General features: G+C 38.8%; 1 long non-coding RNA gene across 1 annotated transcript in view; it reads right to left on the reverse strand.

Annotated features, from left to right (window-relative positions):
• Positions 1-20,523, reverse strand: part of LOC143692225 (uncharacterized) — a 47,399-nt gene extending 26,876 nt beyond the window's left edge. Inside the window, exons 1-2 of the long non-coding RNA XR_013180112.1 lie at positions 20,207-20,523; positions 18,691-19,270 (exon numbers count right to left, since the gene is read on the reverse strand). This is a non-coding gene — a long non-coding RNA (uncharacterized LOC143692225). The remainder of the gene's footprint in view (positions 1-18,690; positions 19,271-20,206) is intronic.
• Between the last annotated feature and the right edge of the window lie 4,795 nt (positions 20,524-25,318).

The following is a 25,318-nucleotide window of genomic DNA, read 5'->3' on the forward strand; positions in this document are numbered from 1 at the left end:
GCAATTCTGCGAGTAGATTCCAGCACTGCCCTTGGCCTAGATGTGGATTAGGCACTAGGGGACAAAGAGAATACAGTTGTGTAAAAATATGTTAATGAAGACCAGTTTCACTAAGTCTGTCCTTTTCAGTTAAGTACCATTTTGTCCTGGTGGGAAAATCACTTCTGATACCAAAAAAACCAAATTGTAATCTCTCTAAATAGGCTAGTTGTCTTGTAACAGCAGCCTGGAGACAGAAGTAGAAGAATCTTCTGATTATAACAATAATATTAAAAAGACCCCTGCAAAATTTTGTGACAAGTGTAATTCAGAATAATTATCTTAGTAATGCTTAGTAGCTTAAGCATTTGCTGATTGAGCACAAAACAAGCTTCATACAGCAAAAGAGCAGTATGCATAATCTGGCAATAACTTTATAGGAGATAAAAAGATAAAATAATCCTTTATAATACTGCTGTGGTTTAACTCAGAAACTAAGTACCATGCTCATTCACACACATGTCTGCCCATGGGTTGAGAAGGACAACTGGAAAAAAAGACAAATTCTGTGGGTTGAGATAAGAAAAGTTCAACAGTTTAATAACAGAGAGAAAATGAACCAACAAGAGCAACAGCATCTTGTAATGAACATGTAAAGCAACATCATGTAAAGATAACAAAAAGAGAGAAATAAAATCCAAAACCCAAAAGTGACACACAATATAATTGCTCAGCACTTGCTGACTAGTGAAAAATGAAAATTCAAACCAGGATGTTAAAATATGAAGATTTTCAGGTACAAAGGATAAACTACTATTTTAAAGAAAAGAAAGCCTTGCAAATAAGCAGACCATGCTATGTTCCTCAGTAGCCTGCTCCACTAGTAAGCAGGCTTGAAAAGCAAGCAGGCTACACCAAATTTTTTTTCAGTCATGTTATATTTATGTTCTCTGATTTTTATAGACTTTCTTCTTATAACCAAAATCAAAGCAGGTATATAATTTTAGTTTGTTTTTTTGGAGTACTGACACAAAGCAAATGGTAGGGCTGAGGAGTAATGTGCTCTCTTGATATGCAAGTGGTGATCTAGAGCCAGAAAAATAGCTAAGAATAAAAACCTAGAGTAAGCAGAAAAAAACTCATATTAAAACTGAAATTGGGATGCTTTTTTAAAAGCAAAACTGTCTATTTCTGAGATAACAAGCTCTTGCTTGGCACAGAACTTAGGTTATTTTTTAGTGATGCCTAAATCACTAAAAAAAGCAATTTTTTTAGGAGCAGTCTACAAAAATTTCAATATTTTGGACCATAGAGGAATGCTTGGCAAGCAGTTTGCTGTTCTATATCTAGAACTTCTTCAAGTGGAATAACGAACAATGCACTCCTTAACAGCAGGTAAGCAAACTCAGCAGGGGCAAAAATCTTCTCCCATTAAAATTAAGAATTGTTCCCTCAATCAAATGCAATTCTCCCATTCATTTCCACAGAAGATAATCCATTGCTTGTACACAGATGATTAAAAAAATTCATTTATAGTTTGCTGGAATCCATATGGAATAAAAGTGAGGTGTCCATTAGTCTGTATACCAACCACCACCTAGGCTCAAACACAGTTATTTCTTAAGGAAAGTGAATTAATACCTTGTTTGTTGTTTGTAGGTTAAATTAGTGAAAGGCTCTGCTATTTGTCAGTAATCAGAGGGAAGAGAGTTGAACACAGGCTGTATTATAGCAGAGTTAGTACTAAGCTGGTATCAACAGACACATCATGAGGAGTTTGAAATCAAAACATGATAAAACTGCAGAAGATCTCAAGTTAATGAAAGAAGGAGTAATTAAGTTGGGGGGCATTCTTGTGTTTGTTTTCTGGGGTTTTTTTTTCACTCTTTTGTCATTATTGTTTTACTGTCATTTGGTATTTTTGTGGCATCCTTCATGGCATTTATCAGACTGAGTGGTTCTCATGATTTGTTAACAGGGCTATACTGTCTTTCACAACACAGTAAATAAGAGAATAACCAAAATTTTGATTTTAAAAGGAAATTAAAGAACAACCAAGAAAGAACAACCAAAATTTTAATTTTAAAGGAATATTTTAATCAGTCTTCTATGAAAGGAATAATTTTGTTTCTGAGTCAGACTGCTACTTGTCAGCAATCTGATATTTTTTCTATGGTAGGTTAAGAAACAAAAATAAAAATGTGGAATACTGTCAGAGACTGTAGTTCCGAACTACATTGTGGGCCCATGGGTCCCTACTCCTTTTGAGTAGTAGTGGAGTATTAGTACATTTAATTTTAAGAAAGAGAATAATCCCTTTATAACTGATGGTTGTGTTTCAAAAGTACTTTACTATTATGTTACATTATGGAAGGTTTCCTGAAAAATGCATGTTAATTTGCAAAACATCTATGGTGTGAAAACTTTGTGATTAATCCATCACTTTAATGTTAATTTCTTTCTTAATAGTATTGTGTGCTGGAATAGAATTATAGGCAGATATGTTTCATTAACTAATTGAGGTTTAATTATCTTATCATCTAATGACCTAATTATTGCATGCACAATTGCAATAATCAGAAAGCAGTTCCGAAAAATTCATTACCATTTGCAGAATCACGTCCAAGTGCCTACATTTCAAAAGCACATTCACCATCTCAGAAATCAACCCTCTGTACAGTTCAGAAGTGTTCTTAGTGTAAATTACCAAAGAACAAGCCCAAAAATTCTACATAAATTTGCTTATAATGCTTTTCTTGTAGGTGACTGGAGCATTGCTCTAGAAGACACTGATTTGGCCTCCTCCAAGGAAATTAATCTTACAAGTTTTTTCTTAAGGTGGAACTTAGGCCTTTAGGTCTAGGACAATACTTAAATTTCAACTTTAAGCTAAACATATAGGAAAACGAACATCTAAGACCTAACCTGGTTTGTATGTTATTCAGATATTTGAATCCATGTGTTTTGGGAAGCAACTCAAGCAGTTGCAATACTGGAGGCCTTTCTAAGTGTTCTTTGTGCTTCTGAACTTGCCTTAGAGCCTTTCTTGATTGGTATAATATTTGAAAAAGGGGGTTACTGCTTGTACTTTCAATTAAAAAAAAATCAGTGACAAAACAAAAGGCCACATCAAAGCAAAGAAAAACAAACACTTCCTCTGTACCATACTTACAGTAGTCTGGACACCTTCAGCTAATAAATCATTAAATTTCCTGGAACTTATTTAAATCCCATCAGCATACACTTATCAAATTCCAGCAAACTATGATTGAGTTGAACATAGAAGAAAAATGAAAACTTTACATTATGCAGACATTATAAGATAGCAATTCTGACTGACAGCAAAAAACAACTGCAGACAGCTTGGAAGCAGCTGCTCATTACAGTGAATTAGGAAACTGAAATATTTCAGTGAGAGAAGTATCTTTCCCTACAAGTGCAGCCATTTCATGTGCAGTTTTAATGCAGACTAATCATGAGCGTGAGGGATGTAAGAATATGATTGCATCAAAGGCAGCAGGTACAATTTAAGTCGTCAGTATAATTTAAAAAGTTAAATCTATTCTGTAGGCTCCATTTCCTTCCATCACTCTTATTTATTAGTAAGTATAAGTTGACCTATGGAAGCAGAGCCCAAATTACTCAAGCTGCTTCAAAGTACCTCACCACAATGCAGACAGAAGAGCTACTTTTATAAAAGGCATTAAGTGCAAGACATCAAAAGTGTCAATGGATTTGATGTCTGTGAGATGTTTGAAGGGAATAATCATATTTAAGAAACTTCTGAATCTTTCCTACACTTCATGAGATTTCAAAAGGAGCACAAGATGCAGCCCATGAACTCTTTTATAGACCTTGACTTTATAGACCTATTGCGTTGAGATACACAGTCCTGAAGAATATTGGTTGTTCCGATTTCATTGATATTGCACCACTTTCTTGTCAGATTAGTCTGAATTCTTTCAGTATTTATTTTACATGCCTTCTGCCAGGCAGAATAGGACTATACTGACCAGCACAAGCATTTGCAAATAAATTTGTTCCTTAAAAAAACCATTAACAACACTTCTGAGTCAGAGTAGAATAGAGCATAATCCAAACTGCATTTCATCCAGGATGAACTGCATTTCATCCAGGATGAGACCCTGCACATCATCACCCTGTTAGATATTGTCACGTTGTTATAGAAGTCAGAAGAGTTGGAGGTCAGGGTACTATGGCAAAAAATAATCTAAAATATGTCAGAAGAATAGGTGGAGGGGAAATATTTTCAGAGAAATACTTTGAGTGAGCATATACTATCCTTCAGACGGTGTTAATTAAAACAATTCCTGTAGCAGAAATGTATTTTTTCAAATGCTGGGGACCAGAAGGCTTGCTGTTCAAATTGACCCAGTCATTCTTAAAAGACTAAGAGCAGCTGTAGGAGTAGACATTTCCCTAGAGATATCTTTGGAGAACAAGCACTTAAACTCATCACCCCCATTTGGTGCATGGACACTACTCCAAACATTAGCATTAACAGGATCTATAGGCAGTTCAAATGTGTGGCCTTAGTCAAACAGGACATAGGATGTTACAAACTCTTGGGTTCCCCAGGAGAGCTGGCCACTACATCACTTTTAACTGTGGCTAGGAGAAACATTGTCTGTGTAATAATCTGACATCTGCAGAGTCTGAAATTTTACTCTTCCATTAAAGGCAGAACTTCAGAGAAAAGTGGCAGACTTCTATTTGTTTGGATTGTGAATTATCTTCATGCTTTCCATTATTTCCAAAGTTACTCATCCATTATAAATAATTTTATGGCTGTAAAGTTAATGTGTTGCTGAATCAGCCTGCCATTCCTGTGCTACTTGATCCAAGCTGAGGGTGATGGATGCTGTCCTCAGAACCTGCCAAATGAACTGCAGCCTTGTTGTTATTCCCCATCCCTCACAACAACAAGATGATTCTTCAGGATGAGTGTCAGAGAAGCATCTTCAACAAATGCAAGTATCTCTATAAGCAGCAATATGGTCTGTGCTCAAGTGATCTTGCTCTAGACAAATTGTTACCATCTAAAACCTCGTTTCTGCAAGTTTTGGGAGAGGCAGGTTTGCATCTGGTATAACTGAGCTGTGTGGTGAGAGGGGTGTGGCACCCCTGGGGCAGTGGAAATTTTCCAGCCCCTGGCAGGCAGTCACCTGCAATGTTCTCAGCACCAGGCAGCACTGCCAGCCTCAGCAGCCATGCCCTGTAACCAAACACAGCTGATATTTAACCAAATCACTCTTTTAAGGGAGACAGGGAAAAAATGGTTGTGCTGGGACCATGACAGAACAAAACATACATTTTGTCCTAATTTCAGTGGAGTATTAGTAAAGTGTTCTCATCATCTTGGTGATCAGATGACTGCTTCTCCTTCTAAAGTTCGCACTCTTCAAGAGTCCCTTGCTGTCTCCTTTTCTTAATTTTGGGAGAAGACTGTTAAAAATAGCAAAAAACTTACATTGATGGATGAATTTGGCAGGAAATCTGAAGGACACTTGTTTCATAAAGTGTCATTTAAACATGACAATTAAAAAATGCAATTTCCCTTCTGTCTGCTTTCACTTTGATAAGTTATCTGTAACCATGCAGGGAAAGGTGTTAATTATTCCCCATTTTTGGTTGGGCAGCATTTCTTTCCATGGGCCAGTAGCTGTTTCTTACAATAACTCATGAGGTAATTAACCTACCATAGCTTTTTTCCTGCAGTAAGTGTTTCTGCATCAGTCTTACTCCTTACATATTTTAAATTTGTTGCACTTCCTGCAGGCTCACATAAGAAAAAAAAAAAAACCACAACAAACAAAAACACAAACTAAAATAAAATAAAATAAAATAAAATAAAATAAAATAAAATAAAATAAAATAAAATAAAATAAAATAAAATATACAAGAATAAACAGAACAAATCCCCAAGGCTGATTACATTCATAACAGTTCACAATCTCTAATTTACTTCTCCAAAAGTGATCTTTGTTGTTGGACAAAAGTGTACAACTCAGCTAACAAAATTAGGCTTTTTCTACAATATATTTAATCCAAAGTCCTTTTACTTCCCAAGGCCTCTCTAAGTAGATCACACAGAGTAAATGCAAGGCCTGTGAACAGGCTCATTTGGAAGGAAGTATTCTACTGACTTTGACAAATACTCTGTATATTTTTCCTTTGGCCTCTCCATGAAAAATTATTACACCAGCCCAAGGTGAAAAAATGGGAAGAAAGCATAGTTTGTATGATAAGGCTGTAAGAATGTTACTGAAGTTATCAATCATCGTGACTTAAAGTCATCACTTGGGCCTGAAGAACAAAAGCACTTTAATTTCTGCTACAGCATTTTCCCTTTTTCCCATGTATTTTCTGGAACAGTCTTCTGGTATGGTGCTCCTTGCTGGGCCATGGACACACTTCTATCAGGATGAAAGCATCCCTCAGAGCCTTATCCCACCAATGGCAGCACCAAAGTAAAGAGATTCATCAGGAGTTAGACCCATTCTCATGCCCAGCCTGCCACTGTGCATCCCACAAGGATGTATCCTCTGTCACGTAGGGGATAAAAATTTGGCAGTGGGAGCCCCAGAGCTTCACCTTGATCCTGACCACAGACTGAACATCGAAGGTAAGTACATTTCTTTTGCTTATGAAAAAAATGTACAAACATTCTCTCACACTGCTGGACTAAGCATCACTGGGGATGTGAGACCGAAATCCACTTTTTCCTGTTCAGTTTTTCATGGTTTTCACTGCTTCAGCAGGAGCAATGGATCAAGAGTCTCCTGCTCCCTGTCCTAAGCCTAATCCCCAAGTGACTTTGCCTGTAAGACTCCATTAACCATGATTTATGGTACAGAATGGCAAGCCAGAAAACATGTTAATTTTTAACAGCTGCTGCTCTGTGCTTTAAGTATAAGTGCAGTGTAGAGCTTAACTTTTGCAGCATAAAACTTTTTTACTCTGTGCAAGTACTGTCCATGTTGCTGCAGGGCTCTTTTAAATCTTTTTTTGTGGTAATACTAGCAAACACAATGTAGCTTTAAAGCCAAAACCCTCCTTATTTTACCTGAAATGTACTAATGCTACAGTTCAGGAACCACTTTCAAGGAATTTAGCACAGAAATAACAATTTAGTAGATTCACATGTAAGCTCATGGAATCTTTTAGAAAAGTAGGCACCTGAAGCAATCTTTTGCTGATTACCAAACTAATAGACTGCTCTCACTGTCTGTACATCTAAATATCTACCAGAGTGTAATACGTAGCATAAAAAGCAGAATCTGGGTGAGAATGGTGCCTGGAGCTGTAACCCTGAAGCCCAAAGCAGAAGACCAAAGATGCTCAGTGAACAAATTAAGAACCTTTTCACATTGTGTGGAGGGAGCAGAAAAGCACCATTTTGAAAATTAAATGTGATGTCCTGAAGTGCTGTAATAATTTTGTAGTAAGTCTATAACCATGGTGAATTTTTGCCATCAGTGAAGAAAGCCTATATTTGTTGGTTTGGTTTTATACCTAAAAAAAAAATGACTAGTACTTTACCAAAACAATCAAATAAGCAAATAAAAAGTCCTCATGCCATTCTCTCCACCCCTACAGGGAAAAAAAAAAAAAAAGAAAAAAAAACCACAAAAACCAACAACAACAACAACAACAACAAAAAAACCACTACAAAAAAAACCCCAAACGACTTCAATTCTCAAAAATATTCAAGCCCCCATCTTGGAAAGAATGAAAAAAACATAAAGCAAGGCAGCAAAACACAAGCTCATGTGTACAAAGCAAGTATTTGAGACTTGAAAAAGACCTCACGATAAACACATCAAAACACCAGGGTGGAAGGATGGGATATGATGATTGTATTTCATGTAACACTTACACCCCTGGAAATTATGCTGTAAAATGCTGTCACTTTCCAGGTGCTGGAAGAAATGCAAGTTTTGGAGCAGACGGAGTTCCAAACCTTTCAAGCAAGGGGGATGAGGGGACTTAGAGTTTGGTACTGATAAAGAATATAAATTACATCAAGTCTGGGAGTATTTTAAAAGTATATTATGCACACAGCAAATCCCCAAGCTCCACCCTAAGCATCAAAATATTAACTCAGATCTTTTCTGGCAGAAATGTGTATAACAAAGAGACTATTTTGTTTTAAGCCACACAAATCTCATTTTCCAAGGAAATGGCTGCAAATCCGTGGTTTTTAGTTACAATACAAATGAAGTTTTGCAAAGATGGATTTTGAATTTAACCCCTGTAGTTCACAAAGCCATACTGAGTTCCTGATTTCCTGCACAGAAGCAAAAATCTTCTGTGATTCTGTGACTCACTGCTGGGTACCTGGTTGGATTGAGAATAGAGTTTGGCCCAGTAGTTTCAGCAAACATTTCACAGTCTTCTTCAAAGCAGAGCACATATCATGTATATCCTCAAGGATTTCTGCATATCAAGCTGAGACTTCAAAGTTTTTTTAGGAATCCAAATTCCTTTATCTTGATGTCAAGGTCTCTCTGTTTGTGCGTGTGTGTAGGTGAAGGTGGGTGAACAGGAGTCCAGTTTGAAGCATATTGTGGTTTTAACATTGATGCTTTAAGCTAGAAAGCCTTGTATCTTCTATTCATAAATAAAAAATATACTTCTTTGTCAACAGAAACAAATAATTAACTTTTTATAGCAGCTTTTTGTGTGTTTCTAGTTTTCACACAAATCTCAGGATCCAAATTTATTATTCACATTCAAGAAATTCACACCTGAATGCCATTCTTCTTCCTACTACTTCCTCCTCACTGAGCAGCAGTCACAGCCACATTTCCTCGGCATCAGGTCAGAATATCAGGCCTCAAACTCAGCTGCAGCACATATTCCTGCTTGCATGTCAGCTGCTGCCAAAAGGCATCTGTGTGAGTTCAAGGTGTCATTTGCTCCTCGACTAGAAGAACGTGAGGGCTCCAAAAATGGATGGTGCCTCATACCCTGAAAGGAGCAAATTAAACTTCATCTTAAAAAAAAAATTCCTGCCTGTTCTCCAGTTATTACCATTTGTGATACAGAGAAAAGCCAAGCAAGGGTAAATATTCACAGAAGATAAAAAAAGAAAGGGGTTTTACATCCAAGTCTGAACCTACAAGGTATCATACCAGCTATCTTTTTCAGATCAGAGGGACACAGAAAGCAACCAGCCCACAAAGAGTCGTGCTCAAAGGCTTGATCTAGACCCATACAAGCACATGCCTCCACTCTGGTGTATGAGATAATAGTGCACACACACAACAACAAGCATGCTTTTCCACACAGCAATTAATGAAGGGGTATCATCTTTCTTCAGGAGAAGTGCCAGATCTGCTCATCATTATTTTCAGTGACACATTTTCAACCCTAAAAATCTGTCTTGAAGAGAGGTCAGGAAAAGAAAGATACTCCAACAGTCCAAACATAATTTCAGACACTATTCTGGAATTATTCCTAAGTGAGGATTAGAAACCCAGAAGGGGCTTAAACAGCTTGTATTTCCTTACAGAGAAACCTCATCACAGCAGGAGCTCTGCAGTATTCAGCAGGTTGCTTTCAGAGGCCACAGCTGCATGAAGAGAGGGCTTGTTCCTCCCACAGATGGTTCTCCTAGTCTGTGGAGTCAGAAATCCTTTCAGAAGGAACTTTTTCTGTTTCCCTGACATGATATTCTTAAATTAAGGATGCATTTGCTTTGTACCATTTTCATTCCTATAGACACCTTCATAAGAATTATGGCTTCAGCTAATACGCAAAAAGTTTAAAAGAAGAAAAGGCATCCTGAGCACATAAAAGCAGAGACAGGGAGTTGGGGTTCCTAATAAGAGCTGAAATCCAGGAGAAGTTTTACAGGATGAATGAGATGGAAAACTTCACTAAGGTGTGTCCTGTGAGCTGGACTATATCTTCCTAATACAGAGATTGATTTAACTAGATGAATCCAGGAAGAAGAGGGGGAAATAGAGGAAGAAGATAAACCCCCCAGGTGTTTCAACTTATACTTAATACCCTAAAGACTCAAAAAATTCAGCAGAGGAAGGAATTTGGCTGGCTTTCTTCCCTGGCACACAGTCTCCAAATGTAGGAGTTGTAGAGTCTGGAGGTGCTGGACCTAATTTTGTTTGGTTCTTAGATCTCAGAACACATAGACTCAGTGAGGCAGGATTTGCTCCTTAGGATGAAGCACAAGTTGCTAATTACTCAAGTTGGCAGAAAGTCATTGCTGGGGAGGGAGGTCCTTTTGATCACTCTCAGGTTCAGCTCCTGGGATGGCTCTTACTGCAGGACTGAGCACAGGGGATCAGCTGAAGCCATGACAGGGGCAGCCTTTTCCACTTTTTTCCCATACAGAGGTCATATGAACTCTGCTTTCTGGTGGCTGGATCAGTACAGCAGACAGATCCCTTAGGTGATGACCCTGCAAGGATGTCTGCAAATAGCTAAGCAGATCAATTATTAAAGTATGATATGAAAGTAATTTCCTTACTATTGTTGATGGTTACACATATCAGCTTCTAAAGAGGGGAAAATCCATTTTCTCGTCCTCTTATCCTTCACTTGCTTCAGAGACCTAGTTTAGAAAATAAGGTCAACCCATTCAGGATAGTGGCAGAGGACCACAGACATATGGATACATCTCACACAGCTGCTCTATTACAGCATTTTGCTTTCCTCATTTCTACACCAAGCAGCTGAAATGAAGGGATAAAAAAGGCTGATTGGATGACATAAAATCTTACAGCTCACAAGCCAACATCACAGACTAATGGCAAAAGCTTCCCTTTTTTCAGCTAAGTTGGTTTGTTTGTCTCTGTCAGCTGGCATTTCTGGAAGGGATGTGGGATTGCATTATAAAAATCCTATAGCACAGAGAATTTCACAATCTCTTGTGTGTTGTAATAAAGAAGACATACTAAGAGGTTGCAAAGGTAGAGGAAAGAGGAGTAGCAGGCTTTGTAAAGGCAAAGGGGAGGGATGATCTGAAGTAGCTGAATCATTGATGGCAGTGGGAAAGGAGACAACCAGGCCAATCGTGTTTATGCTGTATATGTAACAAAGATGAAACTTCAGCTTTCTGGATAAGGAAGGTCACAAGATTTCTACAGTAGGGAGAAATCAGGTATTGCAATGAGGAGCATGGATAAAGGTAGAGAAGATGCAGAATCAGAGGATTTTTTCTTTTAGTCTCTTGAATATACATACACATATACACAGGACCAGAGAGGCAAATACATTTCTTCTGCTGCTGCTGCTGGTTTCAAAAGTGGTTCTAGCACTCCCTAGCGCCAAAAAAGTGTGTTTGGTTCTACTCTGTGTCCAAATGAGTAAATTATATTAAGAGGGTGTATTTGTGTGACACGGTAGTAAGTGAAAGCCAAGCTTCTATGCACAGATTTTCTTTTGTAATCCCCGGACCTGATTCAAATTGATTCACATGCCACATACTTTTCCTTTTGTAAAGCAGCTGCAAGAAACTCGCCACCCTGACTAAAGTTAAAAATAACTCCAGCAGACATGGAATGCAGAAAGAAATTACTCTTCTCTCCCCCCTGAGACCAGCCTGCTTGAAGCAGTAAATATTAAATGTATCAGGACACTAAGGGACATTTCTGCAACTCAGATTAAAAATTAGGTCTGTTGCCAATATAATGAGTTCCCTGGTAAGGCCTGGACTTTCTACTAATGCTCTTGGAGCAGTTGAAAACTGAAGTGCTTTTTCAAATGTGGGAGGCAGGTCACAAAAACTCATGTGTTCATTTACTGCAAAGACACCTGTGCTTCACAATTCAAAAGAATGAGCCAGGAGATTTTTCACTGTGAAATATCAGTTGTGCACTTATCATCTTGGCAGAAAAGTGAAGGGTTGCCTTTGCAATGTCTCCTAGATTCCTGCAGCAGGCTCTGTTTGCATGTCTGATAACCAGACTGCTGGTCTATCTTCATAAAAATAATAATCAAAAAATAACTGCAATTTTTGTTTCCCATGTTCTTGCTTTTGAAAAAAATTTCTTTCTCCAGGAGGTGGAGGAAGAAATGGTGAGGACCACTGGATGAGGACAATGGGACTGTGAGCTTGTAAGAGAAACCCTTCTGTAGCAGTAAAAGCTTTTATTTTCTTCCTTCTAGTGCTAAGAGGTTTATCAATCATCAGGGTATAAAGCACTAAGCAGATACTGAGCCACATGGAAATTATTTTAAACACACTTGTGCAGTCACATGTTTTTAGAGAACCTGCCTTATCTCATATTCTTTCCCCATTGCATATATAAATTACCAAATGAAGCATCTGAGAGGCAGTGTGGATTTCAAGATGTAGCATGGTCCTGAGAATGAAGATCAGTCTTCTATTCCTGATTTTGCTTATGGTCTCTTTCTTTTTTTTTTTTTTTTAACTTTGAGAAAAATTGTGGTTTTTCTTTGACCAGTGCCCTTCATTTTAAAACTGGGAATAACTACTTGTCTCATGGAGGAGCTCACTGATTTCAGTGTAATGAGCACTAAAGACAGCTTGGACACATGCTGTGAGGAAGTGAAGTTCTTTATAGATATAGTAGGCCAAAAGGGGGTTTATTGTGATTGTCTCATTAGTATTTTCAGCTCTCGAAGTACTACCATGCCATTAACACCCTTCTTTGGAATAGGGAGTCATAGGCCACAATGGACCCGAGTGATCTACTTTCTCCCATCATCACCCCTGAACATTACTCTCAGAGCAAAAGTAACATTTTCAATGACTTCTGGCTTCTACAAAGGGGCCTCATTAATGGGGACGATTAAAATTTTTAGGCAACATCTAAGTCCATCACTACCACCACACAAAAAGAAAAAAAAAAAATTAAAAAAAAGAAAAGCAGGAGGGAGGGAGGGAGATACAAGAGGAATAAAGATATTTGTACTCCTGCTGGTGTTAGGAACAAAAGGAAATAATCCAAAACTGCACACAATATTCCAGGTGAGGCCGCCCCAGCCCAGAGCAGAGCAGGACAATCCCTCCCTGGCCTGGCTGCCATGCTGGGCCTGGTGCCTCCAGGAGAGGAATGTCCCTCCTGGCTCCAGGGCACTGCTGGCTCAGACCAGCTTTCCAACCAGGAACCATCAGGTGCCTTTCTGCAACACTACTGTTGCTTTAAACATCAATCAAAGAAATAATGTTGAGGTGGTGAAGCTCTCTCTGCAGCTTAGTTCACTGTCTCTCTTGCTTACTTAATAGTATATTCATTTTGTTTGGAGGCATTAGTTGCCTTTAGCTGCCTAAAAGGAGTTCAGCATACAAGGACCTTGAATGATTTGGGTGAGGTTAGTGATGTCCTCTCCTTCAGCATCAGAGGCAGGTTTCACTCCACAAGTTTCTGAGTGGAAAGTCAAAGAGCTGCAGCTAAATCTGGGGGGCATTGCTGGGCCATGTCAACAAAAAGCCAGGAGCCATTTAGCCAGTGGTCAGAACTGTTCCTTTGCTCAGTAAGGGGACAAAGGTAAACCATCTACTGAGTCTTGTGCTTCCTTAGAGTAAATGGGAGCACTGGGCAGCAACCCCTGCAATCCACCCCCAAATACAGTGGTGCTTTGTTTGCAACTCCACTTGTGCCTTTTTCAGGTGCCTCCAACTGTTGTTTCCTTCAGGGGCTGTAGCATGGTTTGGCTGACATTAGAGTATCCCCTGTGCTTCCTTTCTGCTCATGCCTCAAAGGCAAGGGGCAAACCCCAGCAAGGTGTCTGTCAGCTCTGTTTCAGACATTTCAAGTGATTTAATTTTTGGGGACTTAGGTGGAAAAAGGAAGGAAAGTGGATAGGGAGAAAGACTGGCCTCCTAAGCACAAAACTTTACTCCTGTCTACACAATTAGGCAATGATTTTGCTGAAAGTCTTTTTCTTGTTGTTGTTGTTGTTGTTGTTGCTGTTGTTGCTGTTGTTATGAATCAAATAAAAAATATACAACATGATGTGTGAACATGCTCTGCAAAAAGTTTTGAGGTGCACACAACTTTGGTCAGAGCAGGGCAGAAGTTTTTTCTGCAATACCCCCACAGAAAAAGAAAAGAGGGACAATCTCTCGAATACCAAAATAAACAAATCCTTCCAGCCAGAAATCATCACAGTCCATGAGGGTCTTCAAGTACAAGAAGCCTCCAGCTTGCTGAAAAAGGATGGAGTTTCTGAAATGCAAACTAGAGTTCACTTTACCACATGTATTTCACAGTACTTTTCTTCCTGTTTGCCCATAGGATCTCTTCTGGAGAAGGTTTGGGGCTTTTTTCAACAGAGCTAGTGCTGACAGGAAGCTTTCTACAGAGAAGTAGATCATGAAGTCTTCTTAGGATGGGACCTATTTGATTACAATTAGCTGAGTATTTTCTCTGTACAGCTGAACCTGTGCTGACTGTTCTTTCTTTGCAGCCATCTCCATGCATGGACTATCCACAGGGGGAGGATAAAGCCTGCAGAGCACAGCAGAGAAGAGCAGAAACTTCCATCTTCCTTCAGATGTGTACATAACCCATTGTAAAGTGTAAAAAAACCCCAACCAAACAGACAAAAAACACAGAAACAAGACAATAGAAGCAAGTAAGAATCAGAAGAGACCTCAGCCACAAGTCTTGGGCATTCACTTTGTGAGGACTATACACATAACCTAAATATGTTGTGAAAATCCCAGCAATTGAGCCGACAGCCATATCAAAGCCATACTCACATTTTTTGCAGGGTGTTAGCAGAATTTTGCTGCTGAGCATTGCCAGGTGGGAATATAATTAATTTTTGCCCAATCTCCAGGAGATTTGTTAACAGTAAAGAAACATTTAGTTCCTTGACTCTCATCTAAGTAATGAAATTTTTATTCTGGCACCTTGTGTTTCCCACTCCATGGCAAGCCATTTAAGAAGTGACATTGCTTTCAATGGATGACAAGCTAGAGGAGTTCCAGCCAGGTGACAACCAAGACTGGTGAAGAGCAAAAAGATTGTGATGGATGTGTTAAGGAATATTGGATACAGGTCTGAAGCTGTCTGGAGTTAACAACTAGTTACTAAATCTTCTGAAGCCTTAGGCTGTAAGCTGTGAACTTTCATGCAGGTATCTTGAACTTTTGAGCTTTTATCTACTTCTCTGAAAGAGGGACCCAAGAGATGGCTGGAGCTGGAAGATAAGGAAGTTCCAGCTATCAGCAGAAAACAGAGATAAGATAAAAAAATAGACCATCCAGAGACAACAGACAGACATGCTGAGCAACATGCATGACCCCAGACCCCAATATTATGGGTCTGAACTGCTACATAAGTGTTTGGAAACTCAGACTGTAGAGGTATAAATGCCCAGGAATTTTTTCTTTCAGGTTGCCTCCCCAGAGTTACCCAGCGTCAGCTCTTCCTGCTGTTATGCAATTCAAATAAATCACTTGACTGGACTTAAAGCCTGAGATTCTGCTATCCTCCTCTGAGGGAGGTTAAGTTTCTTTAAAAGATGTAATAATAACCTCATTAAGAGGAAGAATATGCAAGGTTAGAAATGGTGGGAGGAGGGTGAGGGGGGGAGGGGAACAAAACAGCATCAAATCACAAATCACAGCAGTTTCTATGTCAAACTACCTATTATTCCTCCTTCCCTCCAAAGCGTCTGAAGCAGCCTATAAATATCTAAGCAGTGACCAGGACTTTTTTCCTGACAAGCACACACAAAACACAAAAGACGGGAATCCGGCAAGAGTTCTGACATGACAAAACATCAAAACTGGGATCAAAGAATACCAAATAGCCTGGACATTAGACACACAGACTCATCCCCCTCACCTTCTGAAAAGAAGAAAGTGCCAAATCTTTGGTATTTGTATGCAGACAAACAGGATACACTGCAAAATTACAGATAGTGCTGTGACAGTCATCATTCTGCTTCAAAGGCAAAATTCCTCCATTTTCAAAGGCCACTTATGTGTACTTCCAATGCAAATTATTAAATCTAGAATTATGTTTAACTTCCACTTTGCAAAATTAAGAAAATTCTAATCTGTGTTCACAGGTAACCTGCACCTATTATCTTAGGACTCAATAAAAAATAAAAAAAATTTTAAAATTAAAAATAAATAAATAAATAAATAAAAAAGCAAAACATGCAAAACATGTCATGTATTTATGTATTTTTTTTCTGGAACAAGTTTGGGTCTCAATACAGAGAGTCAGGTTATAATTCAGACTATGTCAGCTGACTGGCAGACACTGACCTTGTTTGATCTCTCACAGCGTAAATCTTCTACATGCAAATTTAAAAGACATTTTCCTTCAGTTTTGCAATATCTGGCATCTGAATTATGCACATCCACACCATCTTTATGAAGTTCACCTGGTTTTTTGGTTGAAAGGAAAAGGAAAGTTATTAAGATACTTTTCATATTTTTGGGGGGTATTTTTTTGCAATCAGGGTTTTATGCTGAAAGAAAAAGAATATGTTCTTGGAAAAACTAAAGTAAAATAAAAATGCTTCTCTCTATCATGGGACCCCATCAGAACACCAGATGGGCATCAATGCACATTCTACCATTTCTCAGGATTTGGGGATGGATCATTAAAGGGATATTGACGGCTCATAGAAAATGTGGAAACAATCCTATTTAGAAATCATTCTACTTATGCATTACACATGCTTTGAATTTCTTTCCCCTTGCACTTTATTACTAAGGACATATGAATGAAAGTTTTTAAACAGTTCATCTGTTCTTCTTCTGCTTTCCATCCCTGAGACTCTTTTCAAATATGGAGTTACTGGCTGTAGTAGAAAATAATGTTGTAGAAAAGGCAATTTAATTTCTTATGGGAAAAGGGGGCATAAGAGTGTCAAAAGAATGAACAGATTCTGTAATAAAGAGATGCAGAAAACATATTTTTCTTGTATTGGAAAAGCATATTACAGTGACATTCAAAACTCATCCAGAGCCCCTGCTGAGAAAAGCACTTAACCACATGCTCAACTTCCAAGTGGCTGCTTATGTCCATCAAATTCAGCAGGGTGTGGGTGTCTGTCTGGAGCTCCCCAGCTGGTTAAATCACTGCTCAACAGGGTAAACCACTCACCCAGGCCTAAGAGAATTATTGTTAAGACATGCACTGACTTCAGACCCTAGTACTCTACTTCAGGTCTCAATGGGGGTGTTCTAAAATGTTACTACATAACATTCACCTCTGAGTAGATTTTTTTTTTTTTAATAAATTAATCAGCAGTCCTTTACAAAATCTTTTTCTGAATTACAGACGAATATTAGCAGACAGCCAAGACTTGAAATGTGTTACAGGAGACAAAAAAACCAATTCCCACAAGGATTTGCTGCCCCTATGTGCTAGCTCAACTAAGAATAAAAATTATAATCTGGAAAGAGATGTCCATTAAAATACACCAATTCACTTGTGTCTCCTGGAAAATAACCAGCAATAATTCTTACTTTTCAATGTCCTCAAAACATTTTTCATCAACTTCTCCTGTCATCTAATCAGGGCAATTGGAAGTTTTGTTTCAACGCAAGGTAGCCTTTTCAGCTTGCTAATAGCATTTTGTGCAACAGAAGTGTCTTTCTTTTAGGATACAGCATTCCTTTCTCATCAAAATCCAACTTTAGAAGATTAATCCTGATCCCCACACATCATATTACTGTGGTCATTATCTCTGCAGAAATTATCCACTGATAAAATAGGCTATTCAACACTTATTCCATGGGATGGATCCCATCTAGAACTGTAAATCCATGGCTGCATGAAATTGTTTTCAAATAAAAATTCCTAAGGGATCCGCATCTAAATTTCATAAAGCTTGTCTCCAGCTATAGGACTTCATCATCACAATCTTTATAACAGGAACCCACAGAATATTCAGATGAGAAGAGATTTTGAAATTATTAGTTTGCATTACTTATTTAGATGCCATTCCTGCATAAACATTCAACTAGTTTATTTAGAAACTGCCATCACCACCATCATGATGCTGAAAGATGTATCTCAATGCAAATTCTGTAACAGTGAAGAACTAATTCTGTTACCATAAAAGCCTATTAAAAAATCAGTCAACTGAACTGTGTTGCTCCTAATAGCTATTTATATGGGAAATCTAATTTCAGTTTAGATAAAACACTGTATTTCAAAAGGAAAACTTCATCTAAATATAATTGGATGAAATTACTTTGAACCAGTGCCAAAGTCTACTAGTTGAATGCAGCTCATTATGGCTTTGCTCTTTGGTTGGAATAACCATTAAAACTCAAATCTCACATTTGGTGGATTCTAAAGGGTATTTTAGTCACTTGCACAAGGGACATGCAATCCTAATCCCTACACAGATTTTCTGTAGCTATGTTGGTTTTTCTGTCATGAGAGGACATCATGGAGTCACAGAGACACAGAACCACAGAATAGCTAAGGTGGCTGATCTGAAGGAACATGGAAGATGGGAGAACCGTTAATGAAGACAAAAAGTTTGCTACATCACACAGAGTAGTAAAAGGTGTTGTCTAGACACAGTTCTGTCCAAAACCTAACAAAAACTATCAAATTTATGAATTACAGCTACTAAAGCCAAAAGCAAAATATCCCAGAAGTGACAAGCCTGTTGAATTACACTTCATTCAGTGTTTTTGTAGAGTGCAGCAGTGTTCCAAAGCTTTAAAAACAAACTGCAATATTCCTTTGTACTTCAGATCTCATTAAATACCTTTGTACTTACAGACTCATCCCAGACAGAAGGAAAAGGGATTGCTACCAACCGTGTGGCTGATCCCAGATCACCACCTCAAATAAAACAGGGTCTTTACAGAATCACAGAATGAATTGGGTCCAAAAGCATCTTCAAAGCTCATCTGGTCCAAAATCCTTGCAACAAGCAGGGCCATCTTCCACCAGAGCAGGTTGCTCAGGGCCCAGTCCAGCACCAAACATTTTCAAGCTGGGGCATCTACCAGCTCTTTGGGCAACATGTGCCAGAGTTCCACCACTCTCCTAATAAACAATTTCTTCCTTCCATATAGTCTGGATTTACCCCTCTTTAACATAACACTGTTACCCCCTATCCCAGTGCTACATGTCCTATTAAAAAGGCTGTCCAGGTTATCCTTACAGGCCCCCTTTAGAACTTGGAACGTGGCAATAAGCTCTCCTTGGAGCCTTGTCTTGTCCAGGATGAACAATCCCAGCTGTCTCAGGCATTCCTTGTAGAGGAGATGTTCCATCACTCTCATCTGCTCAGACAGATCCATGTCCTCCCATGCTGGGGACCTCAGAGCTGGATGTTGGTACTGGAAGTAACACACAGAGGGTCACAGCTCTAGCATTTTGCTAGCAGGCATAAAATATCATCAGTCATCTCCTGGGACTAATCCAGGAGGTGACTACTCAGGATACATCACAGTCCAAATTATTTAGTTCTGTCAATGACTTTGATATCACGGCTTTTTGTCACAAAAACCACATTATTTTATACTTTAAATCCTATCAGAATAGTAACAATACTCTCATTAGTAAATTGTCTCGTTTCCCTTATCCTGGTTCCTGGAAGAAAAGTCAACATAACTAGAGTAACAACAATTTTATGTCTGACCTTCCATCATTACAGTCTTGACTGTAGCTCTAATTGGATGTTGGATACAGGCTTTTTTCTTCAAATTTAGCTTGCAAATCTGCCTGGCATTTTCAACTGAGAATTTTACTCCAGCCTCAAAGATTCAGTGTCTATCTTCTCTTACATGGGTTTCTTTATGTACTATACATCCAGGAAAAGAAAATCTAAGAAAAATATTTCTTTTAAATTTTAAAATTATAAATTTATTTTTCTGAGAAAGATAATTTTTTTTAAATTTTTACTGTCAAAGACACATTCTTAAAACTGAACTTGGCCCTGAATTATTTCAAGTATTGTTTGCTTTAAAAATTGCTCTATTTTTATTAGAAATATATGCTGCAGGTGCCCATCCCATGGGCCACTGAACTACTATCACATATTTATGGAGACAGAAATTATTAATGTTTGTGTGCTGTGGTGCACACATAATACTGTGAAAACATTATAGGGCCTTTCAGAAGAGCATATAAAGAGATTTTTAAAAGAGTTTTGCTCCAAAACCAAAGTGATGGCACCAGTTCTCTGAAGAGAGTAAAATATCAGTGAGAGAAATATCAGAGCATAATTTAAGCTGTATTTAGTTATTTACCTGCAAATAATCATCTTAACCCACCTTCTTTGATTCCCTGTATAGACAGTGGATATTCCTCCTCAGGGGACAATCCCAAGCAGTGGGGGCAGTGAGGGTCCTGCTTAGAGTCATATTCTGGAATAACAGCTCCTTTTCCATTTCAGAGATACCTCCTTCATTTTGGCTGCTCGTTTCCAGGCATGTTCCAACACCTCTTCCTTCCCAAGGAGGAGCCTGAAGGCAGGAGTCATTCAGTCCACACCATAGTCAGGCTCAGCACAAATCTGGACAATAAACTCTGGAAGGGATTTTTCTGATCATGTGCAGACTTCAGGGTGAGATAAGCTGCACCCAGTCCTCAGCTGATGCTCCCCAGTGCCTGTAAGGAAATTGTGTGCAACAGATTGATCTGCCCTTCCCTTAGGCAATGAAATTAGGCATTTGAATCCTTCCTGTGTCTTTGATTAGACACTAAGTGATATGACTAATACCTGCCAGTCACAATTCATGTTCTAATTTCATCCTCTCTGGTGAGGAACACAGGAAAGGAGGAGAGAAAGGAAGAGAAATTCTGACATTATTTAAACCCCTGCCATGCCGTGCTTCTCTTTCCAGATTCATGGCACAGTAAAGCTGACAGCAGTGAAAAAGTAAAAGGAGCAGCTGAGGCATTTGGAAAATCTGGTTCTGTGCTTCCTTAGTCTTTTCAACTACAAGGGCACTTTCCCTGGGTTTATATTGCTTCATTAGTAGATTTCAGCTCATTACTCCACCTAGCAGGCTACAGAAAGAAGAATCAGATTTAATAGGGACATTTATATTTAGTACCTAAGGGGTTAGCGTGTTATTTCTCCAGGCAAGGAAGTAACAAAACCAGTAATCCTAGACAGACACAGAGTAGGTAGAACAGCGATGCATAAAACCCGGTGAGTTGGAGGACATGAATTACAATGTGTCTAGGTCTGGAGGAAATGGTCATTTTCATAGAGCCATTTATGCCTTGTGTTAAATGTATTTAGCTAGAGTTTCTGGCTTCATCCTTCCCCCAAGAATATAAATCAGTGCCCCCATGAAACCAAAGCTATAATGTTGCTACGAGATGCAGACTGAAAGCACAGCTACAGAGGCTTTTCTGGGGCAGTATAATTTTATACCACCACATATTTCTTTTCCACATCTGATACTTTATGCTGAGAGCAGATTTCTGCCCTGTTAATGGAAGCACAGCTTCTGTCCAGAACCACTTCCAGTCAAGTTCTGTCAATGACAGACTCCTGGGTTGGTTGTTTAAAAGGAATTTTTGTTGTTACTGTTGTTAACTGCTCTCAGAAAGAAATATTCTCTGGAGCAGTGTCTAATCCATTGACCGACCTGATCTTTCATTCTAGCAGAATGCAGAAAAACTCATTTTATAATGAAAAAGGAGTCCCTAGTAAACTGCAAATGAAAAGAAAGGATGAGCTTGTTATTTAACTGTCACTTTTCATGTGTGTCAGATAAATGCAATTTCAAGACACTTTAATCAAAACAAAAATTGTTTTATATATGTGAATATTTGTCCATTTGAGAATCAGTCTTTACCTTGTTGAAAAATGTCAGGATTCAGGCAGGTGCAATAGCAAGGGGCACAAAAATTATCAGAGAAGAATTGATAGCAAGAAAACAAAGAGACCATCTCCCATCTGCTGCTCATCAGCACGGCTCTGCTTGTGTCAACAGAACTGAGGTAATTCCTGGAAAGTGGGTGTAAGGAATGCAAAACAGTTATTAGCTACCTATATGGTATTGAAATACATCCTTTAGTTTGGTTTGGACCCACTATGTGTTCATTTTACGTGGCAGCTCCTGGATTTTTTATCACAGTGAACAATCATTCCCGATCATTCCCTCTATCATCCTATCTCAGCTGAACATCCTCCAGCCTGAAGGGATTAATCTACTGTTTCCTTAAACAGAAAACAACACCGTGATACCCTTTACCACTGTTTTTCATAAATTTTCTAGGTTTTTAACCTTTTCTGAGAGGGAAGATTAGAATTGGACACAGTATTCAATAGTCAAATATACAATAGAAACCAACCACATTTCTTATTTCCCCACAGCCAGTAATTCAGCCAGGTCTTTCTTTTCACACATCTTTGCATTTTACCACTCCATTTGAACTCATCCTAGTTTTGGCTAGTCTTGCACATTTTGCTTGCCTGGGCCACCAAAAGCAAAAAGTTTATCTGATATTCTGCCAGTGAGGCTGTAGCCCTGAAGAACAGGGAATAAATTCCCAATTCCTGACTTGTGAATTCAAAGATGAACAAACTCCAACCTAGAAACAAAACAAAAAAACCAAACCAAACCAGACCAAACCAAAATAAAACACACACCAAAAAAATCAGCTGTGGCCACTGTCCAGGCAGGTACAGCAAATTACAATGAATTTCCAAAAATATTATTTTCCAGTAGCATCTGAGATGTCTTCAGATAAAGACATTATCCAGTTGCCAGTGAGAACACTGAGCTTTGGGATTGACCTTCTCCTAACACAGTGAATGATGGTGTTGTTTGAAAAATCAGCATTTTACAGCAGCCAGAAAATTAAGCATTTGGTTACAGACAGGGGATGTCAAGTGGGACACTCCAGGACCACTGATCTTAGACCTCTCAACCTAAAAGGGAATCAATGCAGAGAGTTTAAGTTCACCTCTGCCTGTTGGAAAACAGTCAGGGAGTTGAGCAAGGAGCCTCAGGCTAGACCATCTGCCTGCTTAAACTGGTGTAAGCTGCTGGAAGTTCACATTTGTGATAGGGAGGCTTTGATGTTCCATACTGACTCCCAGATCCAGAACAAGAAAATATGCTGGTATGGAATTAATCTTTCACCATTAAAAGACATTTTCATGAAGTACTTTTCTACCTGCAGGCCATGGGTCCCAAGGATTGAAGCAGCTTAATTGTTTAGCTTTTACATTTCCACGTTTGTCCATTTTGCCTCCTAAGGGAGAACTCGTACTCTTGGTCCTTTATCTCCATCCCTACACTATTTCTCCCTCTCTCAGCACAGAGATCTTCAGTGAGGGATAAAAAAGGTCTAAAGAAGCTAAAAGGAGAGGAGGTTCAGAGTGAAGGGACACCAGATCAAGGCATATTCTCCAGTGCCTTTTGGGAAACTGTTATCACTGCCATTCCCAGGGGCTATAGCAGCAAACCAGAACATGGTCTCTGTGAAGCTGGCAGTCACTCTAACAGTCCTGCCCAGGGTATCACATGGGGTGGATGTGCAGGAAATGCACAGGGATCCTTATTTGCACTAACAGCATTTTCTCAACAAAGTCTCAGGTGTTTCAAGTGTGTCCTCCTCCCTTCAGCTCCTCCTTTGTGTCTCCTCACAACTCATTGCTTATTTCTGGAGTGTGGTTCTGGCCCAAATCAAATCAACTCACAGCTTGTTTCAGGCAAGGGAAGACATTGAATTGTACAGTTCAGTTAGCATCTGGTCTGATTTTCAAGCCAAACCACAAACCACCTCTCCAAAATCCTCTCCTATGGAAAGCTACAATACAGCCACAGAAAGAGGACAGCAATTTCCCCCAGGAAACTATGAAGCTGATGCAGAGAAGAAGCTCATTCTCTATAAAAAGCTTTTTTGTTGGCTGGAGTCGTTACTTCCCAAGAAAATTTCTGAGAGCAGGTGAGAAACCTCCTGTTACTGATCAGGTGATCTGTTATGAAGACACTTTTCTTCCAAACTTCACCCTTCTTTCAAGTATTATCATGAGCAGGGTGAGTAGTGCTCTCGCTTCCATTGTTATGGCTGACTCTTGCTTCAAGAAGCAGTGAGACAGATCTCTGGAGTGGCCCTTCACACATAACAAGCTCCACAAAAGATGATTGCAAGAGAGAACTGAGAAGCAGACATGATTGGGATGCTTTTCATTGTTTTAAATAGAGGAGGTAAACCAAATACAGAAAGCAGAACATAAACAAGGCCAGATATAACCTTCCTCTCAGCATTGTGTTCTCATAGTCCAGTTCCCCTTCATGGTTAGAAAACTGTGATTTTTATTCTCAGGCAATGTGAAACTATGACCTTTTTCTGAAGAACTTTTTCCTCCTTTCTTTTTTTTCTTTTTTTAATTTTTTATTTTCCTCTAGAGAATAGCCAGATCCACTGCATGCTACACAAGGGTTTGTGTTGGCAGAGCTGCTGGGATGGCATGGGGAAAAGAATGATGATGGGGAAAGAAGAAAGCTGAAAACTTTCATCTTTTAGAGGAAAAACAAAAATCAACCAACTCTAAGGACATAGCAAAAGCATAAATCACCTTTCCAAAATCCTCTTATGTGGAACTTACTTGCTCTAGGATTGCTAAACCATGGAATGAAAGCAGTTTTACTTTCTCAGACAACTTTTTATATTCATATCATGCATTCCTAAGAACAACTAAGCTCAGCACCTAATTGCTCACAGCTTGACAGATGCAAATGCAAGGTAAGCTTTGGATAAAAAAAATTAGTTTAAAATTAGTTTCTACATTAATATCCCATTTCTACTAGCACTATATCAATTTCTGCAGCTTTGCATAGAGGGAACTGAAAGACGAGGAATATCATTCTTCTCTGAAGTGTTTGTCCTTCCTATCCACAATCTGTAAAGAAGACGTGCTGCTGGTACCAAATCTTCTACCATTACACAATAAGAAGGTACTTTGCTAAGAAATATAATCTCAGAGAAGATGATTTATTAGACATACATTTTCTTTACTGCAGCAGCAAAGTAAAAACAGTATGGATTGAAGCAGCAGTTAGACCAATGGAAAGCATTCCATAATGTGGTGTTAGCAAAAAACTTCAAACTTTTACTTCTGCTGAAACAAGAGGGCCTCCCACACTGTCTGATAGGAGCAAAGGACAATTGTCTCTGCTCTCAGAGAACAGAAATTGACAAAAAGACCTGCACACACTTCTTGAAGAAAGGTTACCCTTCTATTGCAGTCTAAAGTCTACCAGTGAATGTGAAAGATGAGACAGATAAAGCTTTATCACTTTATAATCTTAAATGTGAAGTGCTAATGAACGATTAATAGATTTTTTAAATCTGGTTGGGATACTAATAACTATTAGGGTTGTTTTCCATATCATCTTCAAAAGGAGTTCAAGGCA

The sequence above is a fragment of the Agelaius phoeniceus genome, chromosome Z (genome assembly GCF_051311805.1).
Source record: "Agelaius phoeniceus isolate bAgePho1 chromosome Z, bAgePho1.hap1, whole genome shotgun sequence".
Lineage (NCBI taxonomy): Eukaryota > Metazoa > Chordata > Aves > Passeriformes > Icteridae > Agelaius > Agelaius phoeniceus.